Genomic DNA, 13,295 nt, shown 5'->3' on the forward strand with positions numbered 1-13,295 from the left:
ACCTACATGAGGAGATGAAAGACCTGTATGCAGCAAACTATAAGACACTGATGAAAGAAGTTAAAGATGATACAAATAGATGGAGAGATATACCCTGTTCTTAAAAGAATCAACACTGTGAAAATGACTATACTACCCAAAGCTATCTAAAGATTCAGTGCAATCCCTATCAAACTACCAATGGCATTTTCCACAGAACTAGAACAAAAATTTTCACAGTTTGTATGGAAACACAAAAGACCCTGAATAGTCAAAGCAATCTTGAGAAGGAAAAAAGCTGTAGGAATCAGGTTCCCTGACTTCAGACTATACTACAAGCTACAGTAATCAAGGCAGTATGGTACTGGCACAAAAACAAATATAGATCAATGGAACAGGATAGAAAACCTGGAGATAAACCCATGCACATATGGTCACCTTATCTTTGATAAAGGAGGCAAAAATATACAAGAGAGAAAGCCTCTTCAGTAAGTGGTGCTGGGAAAACTGGACAGCTACATGTAAAAGAATGAAATTAGAACACTCCCTAATACCATACACAAAAATAAACTCAAAATGGATTAAAGACCTGAATGTAAGGCCAGACACTATCAAACTCCTAGAGGAAAACATAGGCAAAACACTCCATGACATAAATCACAGCAAGATCCTTTTTGACCCACCTCCTAGAGAAAGGGAAATAAAAACAAAAATAAACAAATGGGACCTAATGAAACTTCATAGCTTTTGCACTGCAAAGGAAACCATAAATAAGACGAAAAGACAACCCTCAGAATACAGAAAATAATTGCAAATGAAGGAACTGACAAAGGATTAATCTCCAAAATTACAAGCAGCTCAATATCAAAAAACAACCCAATCCAAAAGTGGGCAGAAGACCTAAATAGACATTTCTCCAAAGAAGATACACAGATTGAAAACAAGCACATGAAGTGGTGCTCAACATCACTAATCTTTGGAGAAATGCAAATCAAAACCACAATGAGGCATCACCTCCCACCAGTCAGAATGGGCATCATCAAAAAATCTACGAACAATAAATGCTGGAGAGGGTGTGGAGAAAAGGGAACCCTCTTGCACTGTTGGTGGGAATGCAAAGTGATACAACCACTATGGAGAACAGTATGGAGGTTCCTTAAAAAACTAAAAATAGAACTACCGTACGACCCAGCAATCCCGCTACTGGGCATATACCCTGAGAAAACCATAATTCAAAGAGTCATGTACCACAATGTTCATTACAGCTCTATTTACAGTAGCCAGGACATGGAAGCAATCTACGTGTCCATCAGCAGATGAATGGTTAAAGAAGATATGGCACATATATACAATGGAATATTACTCAGCCATAAAAAGAAATGAGTTATTTGTAGTGAGGTGGATGGACCTAGAGTCTGTCATACAGAGTGAAGTAAGTCAGAAAGAGGAAAACAAATATCTTATGTTAACACATGTATATGGAATCTTAAAATAAAAATGGTTCTGAAGAACCTGGGGGCAGGACAGGAATAAAGACCCAGACGTAGAGAATGGACTTGAGGACACGTGGAGGGAGAAGGGTAAGCTGGATTGAAGTGAGAGAGTCACATTGAAATATATACACTGCCAAACGTAAAATAGATAGCTAGTGGGAAGCAGCCGCATAGCACAGGGAGATCAGCTTGGTGCTTTGTGACCACCTAGAGGGGTGGGATAGGGAAGGTGGGAGGGAGACGCAAGAGGGAGGGGATATGGGGATATATATATATACGTATAGTTGATTCACCATGTTGTACAGCAGCAACTAATGCAACATTGTAAACCAATTATACTCTAATAAAGATGTTGAAAAAAAAGAAAAGAAGCCCTTGATGGGAGCTGCAGTGAAAAAAAAAAAGAAAATTGTTTTTGTACTTGGACATAACCTAGATAATTATTTTCATATCCCGTGTCAGTTTGAGTCAGTAAAAGAAAATAGGAGTCTAGAGTGATGAGTTAGTTTTAAAGTGCTCTTGTCAGTTTGATTAAAAAATTTGTTGCCAGCTTGGTATGTGCAAAACTGAGGCTGAGATTTGTGTCTGGCGCTTTCTTCTTACCTGCTGAAGCGTAGAATCAAATTGAATGCACTATTTAGAGTTGGCATCTGAATGAGGCATAATATATGTTTCATAAATGGGTTTTATAGTTACCTTTTACAAAAAGAAACTATTACTGAGTAGCCTGTAAGACTTACCTTCTTATCCGCTCATACACATGTAAGCTTCAAGATAGTGGATTCCCAGCACAATTTTGTAAGATTTTTCTCCGCTCATTATCCCAGGCTCTTTATTTCATCTTCGGTAGGTCTGGCTCAGTGTTACAGGCTGTAAGAAATCTGTGCTGTGACTTGTTAAATCTTCTCATAAAAAAAATACAGGCTATGTGTCCCTCTTTAAAGCCATGTGCAAGTAACAAAAGGAATAGAAATTCTGAACAAGAAACTTGGATCAAGGGAACAGACCCAGTGGGAACATTAATAAAAGTTTTCATTTAATTGAGCTCTTATGCTTATTTTATGTAGTGCTTATTATAACCCAGTGAGTAGGATTATCATCACCCGTGTGTTATACATGATGAGACGGCGGCTGAGAGAGTTGGAATAACTTGCTCTAATTTACACTGCTAGCAGTTGGCAAAGCTGGGATTCTAACCCTCATAGGGTTATACTAAGGATTTAAAGGGCTGACACAGGTAAAGTACTCAGCCCGGAGCCGGAGACAAAGGCAGCATCCCACCTTCTGGGAGTGGGAAGGGGGTGAAGGAGGAGGTGGAGAAGAAGCAGTGACTGCAGAAGCAACAGTAGCTGCAGCCCTTTCTGCTCAGCATTCTACGTACCGTTCCTCTAGATTTTCATCCAGATGACTGCAGACTCATTTGTATATTACCTCTCAGTGTCTTTATTTGAATCTCAATTGTGAGGTTGACTTAAAGCCTCCAATTTGTTCTGAATATTTTCTTCCTCATTATCTTGAAACCACCTTTACACATTTGAAACTCTAACCTCACATTTAGGATTCTCTCCAGTTCAGTGATCGAACACCACTAAGCCTTCCTTAAGGACTTGCCAGGTTAACCTGCTGTTCTGAAAGATGGTTTCTCTCCTGCACTTGGTGGCCTCAACTAAGGATATTCCCTATGAGGAAATAGCACAGGATTTCATGATGCCCAAAGGCCCTGGTCTATACCCAGGAAGTCATTCATTTCCTTTCGCATCTCTTATCTCTTTGAGGATGCCACACCATCCTCACACCGCCAGACTGCTGCTGCTGCTGCTCTGGCTTTCTCCCTAGAGGCAGGTCTGAGGAGCTGAGCCTGCTTTGTCCTCCTTTCTTCTCATCTTAGGGGTTTGTATTTGCAAGTCTTGGTTACCCAATGTAATTCACTTACCTTGACTTTTATGTTAGTAAGCCTTTCAGACTTCCTCTCTGCCCTTCATACAGCACCTCAGAGAAAACCACATTGATCCTTTCTCCACATGACTCTATATCACCAACAAAAATGTCCTCTTGTAGGTTAAACAAGAGGTGTCCTTATTATCTCAGGGATGCAGTGTGTATCTTTTTATTTTTTCTTTTAGTTTTATTGATCTTTGCTATTGTTTTATTTGTTTCTATTTCATTTATTTCTGCTCTGACCTTTATGATATCGTTCCTTCTACTAACTTTGGGTTTTGTTTGTTCTTCTTTCTCTAGTTCCTTTAGGTGTAAGGTTAGAGTGTTTATTTGAGATTTTTCTTGTTTCTTGAGGTAGGCTTGTATTGCTATAAACTTCCCTCTTAGAACTGCTTTTGCTGCATCCCATAGGTTTTGGGTCGTCGCGTTTTCATTGTCATTTGTCTCTAGGTGTTTTTTGATTTCCTCTTTGATTTCTTCAGTGATCTCTTGGTTATTTAGTAACGTATTGTCTAGCCTCCATGTGTTTGTGTTTTTTATGGGTTTCTTTTTCCCTGTAATTGATTTCTAATTTCACAGTGCTGTGGTCAGAAAAGATGCTTGATATGATTTCAATTCTGAGGCTTGATTTGTGACCCAAGATGTGATCTATCCTGGAGAATGTTCCGTGTGCACTTGAGAAGAAAGTGTAATCTGCTAGTTTTGGATGGAATGTCCTATAAATATCAATTAAATCTGTCTGGTCTATTGTGTCATTTAAAGCTTGTGTTTCCTTATTAATTTTCTGTCTGGATGATCTGTCCATTGGTGTAAGTGAGGTGTTAAAGTCCCCCGCTATTACTGTGTTATTGTTGATTTCCTCTTTTAGAGCTGTTAGCAGTTCCCTTATGTATCGTTATATCTTCTTCTTGGATTGATCCCTTGATCATTATGTAGTGTCCTTCCTTGTCTCTTGTAACATTCTTTATTTTAAAGTCTGTTTTATCTGATATGAGTATTGCTATTCCAGCTTTTTTTTTTTATTTCCATTTGCATGGAATATCTTTCTCCATCCCCTCACTTCCAGTCTGAATGTGTCCCTTGGTCTGAAGTGGGTCTCTTGTAGACAGCATATATATGGATCTTGTTTTTGTATCCATTCAGTGAGCCTGTGTCTTTTGGTTGGAGCATTTAATCCATTCATGTTTAAGGTAATTATCAATATGTATGTTCCTATTACCATTTTCTTAATTGTCATGGGTTTATTATAGGTCTTTTTCTTCTCTTGTGTTTCCCACTTAGAGAAGTTCCTTTAGTATTTGTTGTAGAGCTGGTTTGGTGGTGCTGAATTCTCTTAGATTTTGCTTGTCTGTAAAGCTTTTGATTACTCTGTTGAATCTGAATGAGATCTTTGCCTGGTAGAGAAATCTTGGTTGTAGATTCTTCCCTTTCATCACTTTAAATATATCATGCCACTCCCTTCTGGCTTGTAGAGTTTCTGCTGAGAAATCAGCTGTTAACCTTATGGGAGTTCCCTTGTATGTTATTTGTCGTTTTTCCCTTTTTGCTTTCAGTAATTTTTCTTTGTCTTTAATTTTGTCAGTTTGATTATTGTGTGTCTCAGTGTGTTTCTCTTTGGGTTTATGCTGCCTGGGACTCTCTGCACTTCCTGGACTTGGGTGGCTATTTCCTTTCCCATGTTAGGGAAGTTTTCTACTATAATCTCTTCAAATATATTCTCTGGTCCTTTCTGTCTCTCTTCTACTTCTGGGACCCCTATAATGCTAATGTTGTTGCATTTAATGTTGTCCCAGAGGTCTCTTAGGCTGTGTTCATTTCTTTTCTCTTTATTCTGTTCCGCAGCAGTGAATTCCACCATTCTGTCTTCCAGGTCATTATCCGTTCTTTTGCCTCAGTTATTCTGCTATTGATTCCTTCTAGTGTAGTTTTCATTTCATTTCATTTATTGTATTGTTCGTCTCTGTTGGTTTGTTCTTTAATTCTTCTTCTAGGTCTTTGTTAAACATTTCTTGCATCTTCTCAATCTTTGCCTCCATTCTTTTCCAAGGTCCTGGATCATCTTCACTATCATTATTCTGAATTCTTTTTCTGGAAGGTTGCCTATCTCCACTTCATTTAGTTGTTTTTCTGGGGGTTTATCTTGTTCCTTCATCTGCTACATAGCCCTCTGCCTTTTCATCTTGTCTATCTTTCTGTGAATGTGGTTTTTGTTCCACAGGCTGCAGGATTGTAGTTCTTGCTTCTTCTGTCTGCCCTTTTGTGGATGTGGCTATCTATGCAGTGTATATCTTTGAAGACCTCCAAAGCAGGTAATATTATTGCTAGTTTGCTGCCTCCCTAGGAACACCTTTGGGTGTTTTCTCACAGAAAATAGTGATTTTTCTTTGGCCTCACCTCAGCTGTAGTGCTAGTCAATTCCCAAGCTCTGCTGTCAACTCAGGTGTGAAAGCATAGACTTTTCCAGTGGAAAAGAGTGAGCTGTCCCTGAGGAGCCCTAATCCCAAGGTCCATAGTGCTTTTATTCTTTCCATTATCGTTTTCTCCCAAGAAGTATGTGATCCTTCACAGTCCCCAGGAGGAGAGACAGTGCTATTGTTTCCTCATATATTGAAACACGCCTGCTGAATTTTTGCAATCTAGAGAGAAGAAAATGCTCTCTTACTGGATATATGGAACACTGATAGGTGCTCCCTGAACTTGAAAAAAGGCACTACTTCTATCACCTTGACAAAGAAAGGCAGTAAACTGATTACCACACTGTGAGCTAAAGGGCAACTCTGACAGTGCCAGCTCCCACAGGTGCTCTCACTGTCACTTTTATGAGCACTTAATATACAGCAGGTAACTTGCATACATCAGCTTGTTGGGTCTTCACAGTAACCCTGAAAGCTAGTTGCTGTTATCTCCACTTAATATTCATAGAAACTAGATTCAGAGAGGTCAAATCACTTGCTTTTGATCACATAAATAGTAAGAGGCAGGTTCTGATTCAAAGCCATTTCTATTGGCTCCAAAGCTTATGTACTTTTTACTCTGTCTAGTACTGACTGCAAGCTATTTGAACAACTTTGAGACCACTGACATCCTTCTGAACAAAATGTTATGGTTAATGAATTGTACGTGGTAGGTGCTTGACAAGATGCCTGTTTTAGTAGTGAATGAGTCCTTGACAGGGTCATATCACATATTATTATGTAGTTACATTGACTTTATCTTGAAACTGTGAAATACATGTTCTGTCTTTAGATTATTTTTATTGAGTTTATATGAATGTCTGTGTTTCCTTTATTGATTTATAGGAGTTAAAAATTATATTCTTCAGGCTAATTTCCTATAAGCTGCATGTAAAGTATGTTTTCCTTTTTTGTGGCTTATCACTTCACAGTAATTTGATGAGAAGATTAATATTTTAATATGCCCTATCAACGTTTCATTTATATTTTACATATAGTTTTATTTAGTAAGTGTTTATATCTTTAGATATTTTCTTATATTGTCTTCTAGAGGTGTTATAATTGATTTGGGAGTCTGGTGTGTGGTAAGGGTCCAATTTCATTTTTCCCATATATTATACCCAGTTGTACCAACGCTCTTTACTGTAAAGTATTCCTTCCACCGTCTCAATAATTTGCAGTGCCATCACTGTCATAAGTCAAATATATATTCACGCATCTATTATATGTTACATATAAACATATGTGTTTAATTGATTCTATTCTGGTTCACTTGGGCTATTTGTCTATATCTTGCCAATATCATATTCTCTCAGTAGCTATAGTGCTGTAATAAGTTCTGATATCTGTTAAGATAAGTTCCAGGCCTTATTACTCTTCAGGAGTTTTCCAGGTAGTCCTGGTATTTTTTTTTAAAATACATTTATTTATTTATTTTCGGCTGCATTGGGTCTTTGTTGCTGTGTGCGGGCTTTCTCTACTTGCAGTGAGTGGGGGCTATTCTTCATTGCGGTGTGCGGGCTTCTCATTGTGGTGGCTTCTCTTGTTGTGGCACTAGGCGTGTGGCTCTAGGCGTGTAGGCTTCAGCAGTTGTGGCACATGGGCTTATTTGCTCCGCAGCATGTGGGATCTTCCTGGATCAGGTCTCGAACCTGTGTCCCCTGCATTGGCAAGCGGATTCTTAACCACTACACCATGAGAGAAGTCCCAGTCCTTGTATTTTGATCTTCCATAGCATTTCAAAATCAGTTTGAGACCCAAAATTTTTTAAAAGTGACATTTTGTTTGTAATTATTATAAAACTATAGAATGATTTTGATGAAGTTGATATCTTTATAATATTGAGGCTTCTGGTTCCTGAATATGTTATATCTTTTCATTTGTTTAGTTCTTCTTGGATGTCTGTCAATAATGTTTTATTATTTTCTTCCATAGAGGTTTTTAAAATCATTTGTTTAATTTATTCCTTGAGGCTTGATATTTGGGGAAACTAAATGCTGTGTATTACAGCACAATTTCTAAGTGTGCTGTAATATATAGATAATTGATTTTTGTTCTCTTGGTGTCCTGCTACTTTGCTTTGGTATTCAGTTACTTTTTATTAAATTCTGATAATTTATCAGAGTATTCTTTTGGATTTTCTATATACACAATCATCAGCTGTGAATAATGGCAATTTTTCTCCTTCCCCTCCCTTCCTATTTCTTTCTGTTCTCTTAGTCTGCTGACCAGGACTTACACCATAATGTCAAATAGAGGTGGTGGTAGTGGGCATCTTTGCCTTTTTCCTACTCACAAGGGAAAACTTTCAATGTTTCTTTCTAAGAACATTAGTTTTTCTCTGGCTTTTTGGTAGATACTCTCTCAGGCAGCGGAAGTTCTTTTCTATTCCATGTTTGTCAAGAATATGCATTTTTAATCACAAAAGAATGTTGAATTTATTTGGGCTCTTGATCTGCATTTTTTAAAAATTATTTTTTCTCCTTTAATTGGTTAATATGATGAATGGCATTCATGGATTCTCTGCCTCATTTAAGCATTTTGAGGCTATAAAAAAATGTCTAAGTAGTACTTCTGCTGTACATGACATTGACACTGTAGCATTTTGGGGCCCCAATTTCATATGGGAGCTCCATTTAGCCATCCAAATGGAGGTTTATAGACCCTAGGGTTCAACATATGTCCCTAGGCTGAATTACCCCGAGTGTTTGCTTACCTCTCTACTTTAGTCTTTTTTTTTTTTTGCCTTGAAATATTCCTTAGTGTCTTGCCAGCTCATCATGCATTTATAAAGATGTTTTTAAAATATTTTATCTAGTGTGTTCAGGTGTTTCCAACAGCCTGGCTCATCAGGGTATCTATCACACATACTGTTGGAAACAGAAGTCTAATGTATTATTTATTTTGAAAAATTTTATTTTGAAGTAAATATGGCATACTGTCAACTTGTATTAAATCTGAGTGAAGTGTACATTGGTGTTTGTTATATTTTTCCTGTAATTTTTATATTTTTTAACGATAAAAGCTCAGTTGTTTTGTGTTTTTTTAAAGGTATTCTGCTTACCAGGGAAAGCATTTAGCCCATATTAAAATCTTTGACTTTTCTTCCCTTTAGGTTACTCACATTTCTCTTCCATATCAAAGTCATTTTCCCTGGGCCACTTCTGAAGGGGATGTTTCACCCCTTTGATTACATGTTTGTTGGTGGGAAACCCCAGAGCGATAAACAGAAGCCTAGGGGCATTTCTGCTGCTTTTCTCTATAGAGTGGTGACTGTTAAATCTTCTTACTAACTTTATATCATTTTTAAAATTTCTTTGTGAAAGTCATCTGCTCCTTCACCCGTTTTTTGGGACGGGGGAGTGGGATAGGAGAGCTGTTCTCTAAAACTTTAAATCAGAGATGAATCTCGCTCTAACCAACCGAAAGCAGCAGATGCTGGGCTAAAGGTATAAGTAGGGGGTTAAAAAGCTTTAAGTTACTGAATTTATACTCTGCCCCAAGCTAGTTCTCAATTACGAATGCAGCATCCCACCCTTTACTCCCTCATTTCTGCTTTCAAATACAGGTTGAAGGCATTACATTGTACAGGACAGAACTACATTTTGCATCAGCAGGACATGCCCAGAAAGGATGCCATCTTTTAAATGACTGACTATGAGGGAAAAGACCCACGTGATGGGATTTTAGGGGCTGAACTTTGTGAAGCTAGGCACTCTTAAAAGGAACTTTGCAGCTTCAGATATGTTTTAGGGTTAGAATTACAACCAGACCAGAACAAACATAAAATCTGATTCAATTTAAAATTTAAAATATATTTCCACAGTTACTTTTGAAATATATATTTATCATCTATATCCATAACTCTATATGTGTTAAAATAATGAATAGATAGATATTTTGTTTCTAACTACATATACTGAACTAAAAGCCTTTTTTGGGGAAACTACTAGAACCTTTGATATGGGATTCTTCAGAATACTGTATATCTATTATATTCAGGATTCTATGTATATCTATTTTGGTTCCACTTTTTTGGGAGGACCTTTGACAATTATAGCAAATTCATGAAAATTCAGATATAGTATCCAGTATCCAGTATAATTTGAGCATCCTCCTGCATTTTAAGGTCTCGAGATCAAAAGGTTAATTTTCTTTTTCAACCGTATATTCAATATTTTTAAACATATGTAAATGAAAATAATAAAAAGACTAAAGGACAGTGAAGTTAGGCAGATGTGGCATCACATATTTGACAGCAGGAGATATTTTCCAATTTATGTTCTTCCAATAAAAGGTTTCAATTTAACTTTTTAATGTCCTAGGGAGTATAATAACTATTTCTGATTTTTAATGCATTTTCATCTTTTGGTCTTTTATTGTTCCATAAAATTCATTCACTCCCTTGCTGTTATAGTTTTTTCAAAGCAAATCCCAGGTAAAGTACAGCTCTGCATTTCTGTGACAATTAGAAAGCAGAGCTCACCGAAGTATGCACTGTAAGTTTTCAGTAAAATACAGGCCAGGATCATGTAAGTGCCAATCTTTATTTCTTACTTTCTGTGTCTAGATTCCTCTTGAGTAGCTCAAGGAAAATTTGTTTAAAAATATTGAATATATAGTTGAAAAAGAAAGTTAACCTCTTGATCTCTTGAGTCCTTAAAATGCAGGAGGACTCTCAAATTATACTGGATACTGGAAAAATACAACTGTATCTGAATTTTTATGAATTTTCCATAATTGTCAATGGTCCTCCCCAAAAAGTGGAACCAAAATAGATATAATAGAATCCTAAATATAGTAGACATATAGTGAATACTCTCCACCTTCTTCATTGAAGGCTGAGATTATGGTTAACATGTTTTAGCAATAAAGTATTTTTTAATGAGGTATGCACATTTTTTTTAGAAACAATGCTATTACAAACTTAGTAGGCTGCAGTATAGTGTAAACATAACTTTTATATCTACCGGGAAACAAACAAACAAAAAAATGTGTGTGTCTCGCTTTATTGCGATATTTGCTTTTTGCAGTGGTCTGGAACCGAACCCACAATGTCTCCAAGGTATGCTTATAAGTAGAATACTCTCTACCTTAATAGTTGACCTTTAAAAATCCTTAATTAGCAAAAGAAAATACTCAAAATATATTTAAACAACAAAAAGAAAATAAAAATAATCTTCACCACCACTAGGGAATTGGTTTAAACATACAGAATTGCCATCTCAGCCACACATATTTATTTAATATAAGCTATTGTTTATTATTAAAACCCTTCAGTCTTAACTATAGAGTATGGAACTCAAACCCATAAGTTTGTTCTTGTGTTTCCTTCCTCTTATTTATCCTTTATCAATAATAAATGCTATTTTGCTAGTAGAGCTATTAGAACTGTTAGCTTGTTGGAGATATAGGGTCAGCAGTCAAAGCTAACGATCATATTTAGTAACAAAATAATGTACCTTCAACTGTTTAAGTCTAGAGCAAATAGTTACATAAAAGAAATTTAACATTGCCTCTGTATCTCTTCTGGAAGGAAGAGAAAACAGCCTCCATGAGATAATCTAAAGTGATCAGTGGAAAGGAAAGAGGGTAAACTAGTAACTAGTAGTGAGGGCCATCAATCCATTTCCTCTTTTTTCATAAGAACTCCAAGAGAGTATTATTCTTTCTAAATCTGTGGTCAATTATTTCAAGACTAGTTTAACCTAAAGGATTAAAAACCTATTAATATCCAACTAACTGGCAAGAAACTTCAGACTTACATTATTAATACTGCACTCCCTTTAAACACAGGTTACATGAACAAGTTCTTTGCAGGTTCTATTAATTACTGTGCCATTTCTGATTTGATGAAATTCAAATCTGTCTTGCTTTTGAGTCACTTCTCAAGCTTTACACAGTTCTCTGCACAATTTGATGGAATCATTTTTGTTTCCCTCTAGGATTGAGGTAATGTTTTAAAAATTATTATTTTTTGTGTGATGGTATATCTTCTGTGACACACTAGTAACTCCTTTTTCTTCTTCCTTTGTCCTTCCTTTCCTCCTTTTTTTTGAGAAATGTTGACATAAATTCACTCAATTAAAATAACATTCCAATCTTAACTGACTTATTTAGCAGAAACAACAAAATCATGTGCCATTATGTAGGCTGACTAACTTGAGATTGTTCCAATTAAGAATAAAATGTGTAACAAAACTAAACAAACAAACAAAAAACAAATGTATTCCTGAGTTTTTGTATTACTAATCATTGAGTGGTAGGTTTTTTTCCACTGGCTGTGCCATTGCCCTACACCCACCCGACGTTCTATATAATATTCTTATAATGGAAAGTGCAAGTTCTATAAACGAAATGAAAATGGACAGAGAACCAGGGAAGGCATAGAAGATGCATTCTATAATATATCAAGATACAAATATCAACACCTTGTTTTTCCCACTTAAATATTAAAAACAATATGTAAGATCACTAGCAACAGCTTTTTTTCTTACATTTTTTTCCAGTTCTCTTGACATACATGATTATACTGGGAAGCAATTTTCAATGTACTAAAGTTTTTTGGTTCCCCACCACCACCACAATCCAGCTAAAGAAATATTAGGCAAAAGTGTGAGAATAAACATAAAACACTTTTAAGTGGGTGGAAGTCAGTATAATGTGAGATTTTGGTTCTAAGGAATAACGGTTACTTGTTCATCAATCTTATTTCATTTACCACCCTCAACTCTGCATCTCTGTATTTCCCTCATCAAATCCCTCTTTATACTCCTAACGTTTTGTGTAAACCTGCAGATTCTCCTTTCCCAGTGCCATCCCTGTTTCATTCTCTTTTTAGGGCGAAGCCTCAGTGTGTACTGAGTGAAGGACTGTCACACTTTTAGGAGATAGGGTCTTGGCTTTGCTACTAATTAACTGGTAACTTTGAAGAAGACACTCAACCTTGCTAGAATCTAGTTTCCTAAATTATAATTGATCATGGTTTCTTAATTGACCTATGGTCCAGCTCTCTAAGGTTCTGTGATTCATTTTTTTTGACTTGGTGCTCTTTTTAGTCCATACTTCATTATCCTCAAATTTCATTCTTTCTTAAAAATCCAGGTGTTCAGTTGTACAGGCAAAATAGAGGTATTTTAGGCAAGTCATGAAGGAAACAACTTTGATAAGGAATGTCGTAAGAACAGTTGTGATAAAGAAGTTTTAGCGTGTTGTCTGAACCTGCTTGCCCTTTCCTTGCCCCTCTCAGAAGTTATGCCTTTCACACATATACATTTTTTCAGCAAACATGATGGAGCACCCTCCAAAGACCAGGCATTGTCAGGCTCTTGGGATCCAGATATGAACCAGACAGAGTCAGGAGTATCAGTCTGGGGGAGGCACAGACAAGCTATCTGGCATTTTCTCTAACTGAACAATGCACAAACTGTTA

At 36.6% G+C, this 13,295-nt stretch overlaps 1 protein-coding gene across 2 annotated transcripts in view; it reads left to right on the forward strand.

Annotated features, from left to right (window-relative positions):
- The window catches only part of PRKG1 (protein kinase cGMP-dependent 1), a 1,185,098-nt gene that overhangs the window by 939,307 nt on the left and 232,496 nt on the right, over positions 1–13,295 (forward strand). The gene's annotated exons all lie outside the window — the stretch shown is intronic.

Source organism: Pseudorca crassidens, chromosome 16, assembly GCF_039906515.1.
Source record: "Pseudorca crassidens isolate mPseCra1 chromosome 16, mPseCra1.hap1, whole genome shotgun sequence".
Classification (NCBI taxonomy): domain Eukaryota; kingdom Metazoa; phylum Chordata; class Mammalia; order Artiodactyla; family Delphinidae; genus Pseudorca; species Pseudorca crassidens.